Source organism: Pungitius pungitius, chromosome 1, assembly GCF_949316345.1.
Source record: "Pungitius pungitius chromosome 1, fPunPun2.1, whole genome shotgun sequence".
NCBI lineage: Eukaryota > Metazoa > Chordata > Actinopteri > Perciformes > Gasterosteidae > Pungitius > Pungitius pungitius.
Genome location: NC_084900.1, coordinates 4,082,713 through 4,090,166, shown reverse-complemented (window position 1 = coordinate 4,090,166; position 7,454 = coordinate 4,082,713).

Sequence of the window (7,454 nt, the reverse complement as noted above, 5' to 3'; positions counted from 1 at the left end):
TCTTAATGGGATGAGATACGTTGTTAATGGACGGGCCTTCAGCACGTTTTGCTTCCTTTGTTTGACTGAACTGGGACTCGTTGCGGATCGACCGCGGTTTCCTCTGGTTACCGTTAACTCAATTGTCCCCTTTAGTATTTCATTTCTCCAAAAACAGGTTGCAGATTTGACAGAGGAATTGCTCTGTGAATAAATAACCCTGCATGTTTTGTAATGGGATATTACCGGAGTGAAGGGAAACAAAAGGGAAAAGATTCAGCAGCAGCTGGAAGACGATATCAGAGGGAGGAGGAAGAGGAGGAGGAGGAGTCATTATGTCACAACCAAAAGAAAGGGAACATTGTGTCAAGTTTTGATAACAAACATGCGTTTGATGGCCCCCACTTAAAAAAAATACCTCCAGCTGTCCTCAGGTACAAAATGTAGGAAAAAAAAGCAAATACTCAAAATGAGGTTAATGAAACTAAAAAGGCACAGATTCATGTATTCGTACCACGTGCTCACGTGCTGTTGTTTTTGGAAACATCAGCAACGCCCCCCCATACAAGGAGCCCGAGGGGGGGCGAGTCTTGCTCTTCCAAGAACTGTCCCCCGTCTTCTTCCAGTTGGCGAGGGAGCACGTGTTGGTTCCCCCAGGGGGGGCCGGTAATGTTGCCACGCCGTTTTCCTGCTTAGGTCTGTAAGCGTGGAGGGGCAGGAGATGGGGACATGTGTCACATGGGAGAAGCGCGCTGTGCAGGGGGGGTCACTGGGCGAGGGAACACACATTTGGAAAGTGGTGATGTTTTTGCGAGGGAGACAGGAATGTGTGAATTTACAGTGGGGGGGGGGGGAGGAAAGAGAGGTGGTAGAAAGAAGGGATTGAAGGTTTCGAGGAGCAGCAGGAGGAGAAGGAGGAGGAGTGGTGAAGGGGGCGCTGGAGCAGGAGGAGGAGGGGGGGGGGGGGGGGGGGGGTAATGTGAGCCTGGTGTTTACCACGTCCCTCCAAAACATTTGAGTTCTTAGGACAATGTGTACGAGGAGGTGACGTGTTGCCATCACGCCGCGGAGAGAGAAAGTCTGCTCGCTTCGGAGGCCGATTTGAAAATAGAACCCGTCATCTGGGAACGTGGCTGAAGGTCCACGGGCCGGAGGGCGGCTTAGGAACATTCGGGACAAGGGCTTTCTAGGTTTTACCGCCCTCAAATGAAGAAATAGACACACTTTGTCTCATTAAAGAAAACCCACAACAAAAAATATCTGATTATAATTCAGAATGGTGATTATTAGTCTTTACTTCTTTACTAAGAGTTGCTGATGGTTCATCTGCTGCTTCTATTATTCATTGTGTATTTATTTGTTTGCCGGGGGGGGAAATCAGGCGTCACCCTTCTTTCAGGGCAGTCGGTTCATCTAAACATAACTCCTTGTGAGTATGAGACGCGGGAACACAACGATCCGCCGTCTCTCCAGCGATTTTTCGCCCGTTCCTCAAAAGCCAAACCGGTCTGAACTCGCCTGCCTTCCCCGTCTCACTGAGTCAGGGCTCCAAGCAGCTGACGCGCTCTCTCTCTCGCTCTCTCTCTCTCTCTCTCTCTCTCACGCGGCTCGCTGTTTACCCCGGTCCTTAATATAACTGTGGAACGGATCGCTGCTGGGATGCACACTCTTCCCTGGGGGAGGCCCGAGGCTCACTTTGGTCAACAAGAAAACAAACGGAAACAAAATTGAAGCCCCTTGATTCCGAAAAATTCGGGGACTCTTATTCTCGACGCACGGGCGGAGAGGCCTTCAGAGGCCCTGGAGAATAACACGGGGTGATTGTTGATGTCAGCAGTAATCCCGGTCAGCTGAGTGTGTTTGTGCGCTCTAAAGCCCTCAGAAACACAACTTCCTCCTGCACGGTGGAGGAGGAGGGAGAAACGCGAATGAGATCGAGGGGGGGGGGGGGGGGGGAGGGGGTGTTCCACGGTGCAGCACATTTAGTGTCCTCCCACCCGAGTGTGTGTTTTTCTCGTATTCTCCCCCCCCCCCTCCTCGGTCCAGCCCCTCACCGGCTGTTTTTAAAAGGAAGTCTGGCTGAATCCAGTTCACTCCGCCTGAAGAAAGGAACCTCCACATCTTACTCTCTCTCCTCCCCGCCTCCCACCTCCATCACCTCACCTCTCCCGCCGTCACCGCCTATTGTCTCCCCCACCCCCCGTCAAGGTTCCTCCTCTCGCTCCTTAGAGAAGAAAAAACGCCAGCTCTCAACAAATATGTACAAACTAGTGGAAATGGAGCAATGGGTCTGGTGCCACTACAGTCCAGGAAGACGTGGGCCAAAAGCTCCTTCGGAGCAGCGAAGGACGAGGTGGAGGGGCCGCTGCTCGCAGGCGGACTGTCTGCATTGGTGTGATTTTGATGTGTGAGGACACGCGTGTGTGTGTGTGTGTGTGTTTTACATGATCGACCGCTCTTGTGAAGGTGTCGAATCTGACACTTCTCTTCTCTGTGGATCTTTCCCACGGTGACGCTTCCCTTCTCCGGCACAGGAAAGCATGCATCATAAGCCCGACATGCTCTCAGCTGATCAGATGGTGTGCAGCTATAGATTGTGATGGGTTTCCACTAAAGGGGCGAAAAATCGAAAGGTGGATTTTCCACCTCAAGGACGCCACTTTCTTGTCGGCTGGTTGGAAAAGTAAAAAATTAATGCTGCGCGTGCGAGTGCAGGCCGGACTATAAATACCCGCTGCCACTGCCACGTCACATCAGCCCAACATCTCACATATCTTTCTGCATTCGGATCATGCAGACATATTGATATTCCGGATGCCGGTGCCAAACTCGACCTTTCACATCCGTCCAGTCACAAAAAAAAAACAGCAAGCGAAGAGGAACGCCAATGAAATGAAAGCGGTTTTCGATGTGAAGGACAGATTCTTACATCTGAAACCCGCGCTCACTAATGTCTTCAGCATAGCATCAATTATTCAGCGTTCTCTTGATTTGTATAAGCAACATGAATAAAAATGGGGGAAGGAGGCTCTCTGTGCCGTTCTGATTGATGGCAACAAACTGTAAAGGTGCTGGCTGATTTCATTGTATTGTTTAACAGTGCAAGCTGGACAACATGACATAACAAAAGTGAACTGACGGAAACCTCAATAATGAAGATCCTCGAAGATTAAAATGATAAAAAAAACAAGCCAAATGAAAACTTCATGTGATTCATTTTCTAAAGCAGAAAAAAGGAAGTTGATTTAAAAGGGACCCCGGAAAGTCAGACCTGATCCCAACCGACCCGAGGATCTCATAGCAGGTTAGATGATACTTTGACATTGGATCCGTGGAAATAAAAATGGACGTCAGCCACAAGTAACCCCAGTATGCAAGGAAATAAACCACAGAACTCTTGACAAGCTGTTGAGAATATATAACTATAGGGTTATATACTGTATAACTACCAACAAGAGAGCACATGTGTCATGTGAACTTACTCCCTATTATTGTGAAACTCCTTTTAATGCACTCAGTCACAGATAAATCAATAATATCTGCATTACTGAAAATAATTTAAGTTGTGGAACATGTGCACATAACATGCATAACTATTTGTTGTGACTACACAAGCTACACAAACTAAACAGATGAGCCAAAACGATTGATTTAATGTAACTTCCCTTTTGCCATCTAGTGTAAAACAACTACTAGACTAGCGCCTGTATTTTACTACTTGTCCTTGATGTGAATCACTCAAAAGTGGCATGAATGTTTTAACAGAATGAGGTTTTGATAACTTCTTTCCATCAATTGTTAACGCTTCCCTCACACATTTGTAATAGGGCGCCACCAGGCGGCCACGGTGCGCCAGAGCACCCTCTTCTCATTTGAGTTGTACCGGCACGCAGCCGCCTGCAGGGGGCAGTGTGACGTCACTCTGTGACAACGTGTGGACCCACCAAAGAAGAGGCTCTATTCTTTTTATTAAAAGATCAACTTTTAATTTAATTTTATAGTGTTTAAGAGGCATGGACACAATTACCGAAACGGTGAGGTTTGTGATTCAAAGTTTATTTTAGATAGTTACACTACGTAGAGGTTACATTGGCCTGACACTGCTATGCTAGCTAAAGACTAAAGGCTGAACTAAAGGCTAAAGACGTTAAAAAAAAAACCGTTGAGCTAACGTTGTTAAAGAGACAAAGCTTTAAAGTTACTAGTCTGTGGTGGCTTTTTTTGTTTATCTAAAATGTAATGTGGCGTTTAAGACAGACACATCAACCTTGAATATTAAATAAATATATCTCCCCTTCAGTAGAAGTTACCCTGCTGAGGTTGTTTGAGTTCAAGTCGTTAAAAACGCTTTAGAAACTTCTCCATCTTTGGTGCCACAAATTGACCGTTTTTTCTTCGGCTGTTTCCAAGCAAATGAAGGACATTAACAACTCAACAGCCACGCATATCCGTCTCAACACAAAGATACAGAACTACGGGAATGTGGCAATATACATAGTGTGAATGTGACGTTTAGACTTTAGAGGCACGTCAAATCCAATAATGATGACTTCAGATAGAACTCCACAATAACTCCATGATCAAAATTAATTCATAATTGGAAATGAACATAAGAAATGTACAACCCTCTAACAAACACATAAGTAAACTCAACATAATACTTTTATGTCCCCGACATTTTACTCTGAGCTCACACAGTACAAATATTTAACCTGATTTTAAATGAATTGAGCTGTGAAGGAACGTTTTGGAAAGGTCCTTGAGGCCAGAAACCCGATGAACGTGTAGTCACCTGTTGCTACTGCATCCGCTGTCAGGCGATCAAAGACAAGTGAGAGAACAGGTGTGAGATTACAATCGTGTTGGGCTCGTGTTAGTATGAATATTATGGCCTTCTAGGAAACCTCATGCCAAAAAAAGCCACATTGAATTGATTTGTATGCTAGCGGGAAACTTCCAGTGCCGTCAAAAAAAATGTGACCTCTTAATGTTTTTTTTTTTTTTTTCCTTTTACAGAGGAGGAGTGTGTAAGGAAACAGGTAAGTGTCCAGTGTGGGACCTTCTTATTCTTATCCTTGTATAGACTGTGAAGCGGATGAAGCATTTTTACGCCACAGCGTTTGTGACCAAGAGTCAGCGTCAGCATCCTCAGACGGGAGGCCGCAGAGAAAAAAAATCTGTTCTCAGAATCTGTGACTAACACACGGTTTCTTTTTCGGTGTGTCTGTTTTGCAGTATTTGTTTGCTCTGCGTGTGTTTTGGGGTTTGCAAACGTAGCATGTGACACCGCGCACACATCCTTCCTCCCGTGTTGACCCACAGATCCCTAAAAAAAACAAACTAAAACGTCCTCTTTTTTTGTTTTTGAAGGTCCAGGTCTAAAAAAAGGGCCTGAAATTGTCTGAAATTTTAGAAAGGCAGACATTCAATTTGATCCGCGTCTGACTGAGTGAGCGTATGTGTGCTTATTTGTTCAGTCATTGTTGTAATTTGTGAAATTTCATGTCACTCAACAACTGCTTTATTTGGATTTGAATTTGTTTAGACTCCGCTAAATGTGTGTCCGTACATCTTGTCATGCCTAACCACACATTTTAACTCTGTAGAAGAGACCTATATGACCGAAATGTTCCAATCTGTTAAAACATCACAACTTGATTCAAAGCCATACTCAATATGTCTTCGTGGTACTTCCATATACAGTACGTGCCGGCCGCTCTCCCTCACAAAATTGGCTTTAATATATTCAGTGTGACCGACACACAACCCCGCAACAACACACACTAGTCTCCATCCGCGCCCCCCCCCCCCCCCCCCCCACCCCCCCTGTCTCCCTTGGGACCCCCGCACAAGTCTCCAGTGCCAAAAAGCAGGAAGTCACAGCTGTGCTCACCCCCCCCCCCCCCTTCAGAGCAAGGGTGTGTGTTTTTTTTGTGTCAATCTGCATTTGTGTGTTGATCTGGGTCAGTGTGTGTGTGTGTGTGTTAGTCACTTTATTTATTATGAGTTCATCTGGCCAGTATGATGCTAATTTATATTCCCACCTCCTTGGTGCAGAAGTTTCCAGTGCTGTCAAACTAGAGAGACAACGAAAGCTTATACGGGCTGATAAACACTGTGTACCTAATGTCCAATAGCATAAGAGTTACTGCACTGGATGCTGCAGTGGAAACACACACGCACACACACACATACACACACACACACGGTTTGTCAACTCTGCTTTTATATTGTTTCTTTTGCTCTTCACTTCTTTATTTCTTTACTTTACTTTTTTAGTTTGGGTCTTGGGCCATTTTTCATCATTTTGAATTGACCACATCAACAATTACCTGATTAATCCCAAATCAACTGTCAAACTATTGTGAAAATCAACATGTAATATTTGCAATTATTCAACATGAAATGGCAAATACGAAATGTGGCTACAGCCACTCAATCGTGATGACTTTCTGCATCTCTTCTGGACATTTTCGCTTTCGTCTTTCTGAAACCTCACAGACGCAATGAAGAAAACAAGTGGCTGCAGCTCCACTTCCGATGGAGGGAAATGTTTGCCCTGCGGCGCGAGCAACGGTTCCCCCGCTGAGCGACACGACGGGCCTCGCTCCGACACCTTTCTGGTACGGATTTAAACGCCGACCGCGAGCCCTCAGGCGCCCGACCTCACTGATGCTGGCGAGGTTGAATGGGAGCCAATCGCTGCAGCCGGGGGATCCAAACATCTCTGTTGCTGTTTTCACCCAAACAAGGAAGGACGTCGCGGCAGCAGATTCTCGAGGTTTCGGAGTGAGATTTAAGTCCACACACTTTTGGCCATGTAGTGCATCTCATTGGTCTACTTTCGGCTCGTTCCTCCTATTTTGTCGTCGTTCCCCGTGAAGTCAGCCCTTTGCCGTAAATCTCCGGGCCTTCGGGGTTTAATAGGCGCACTGCGCCTCTGTGACACCGGCGGCCTTTGTTTTGGTTACGGATAAAACCGCTGGAGGGGAAACACAACAGCAGAGAGAGAAGCAGAAAAAACGGGGGAGAGGCTGTACGAGTTCGAGTGGACGCAGAGGAGGAGGGTGTGAAATACTTCTTGATCATGACGGAAACCGAGAAGGAGAGCCGACGAGGGAGAGGAAAAGGAAAGCTGCTGAGACAGCGATGATTTCACCAAGCACGTATCCACAGAGGACCTAGTTTCCTCAGATCAAAATGTCACACCTTCCTCCAAACTCTGCATCCGTGTGTCTCTCGTTGAATCTCCACTTGTTTTGCACCCCCCCCTCCCGTCATCCCACGTCTCATCCCCCCCCCCCCCCCCCTTCCCTCCCCCGCCTTGTTCGAGCTGATTCTCAGGGTGCTACACGTGCACGGCGCTGATCCATGGAGCCGGTCTCAGTGGCCGCTGTTTGCTTTTGGGGCCGTTGACAAGTTGACAGCCAACATCGAACCTCACTCCGCTGTCAGGGAGAGAGGAAGAGAGCGAG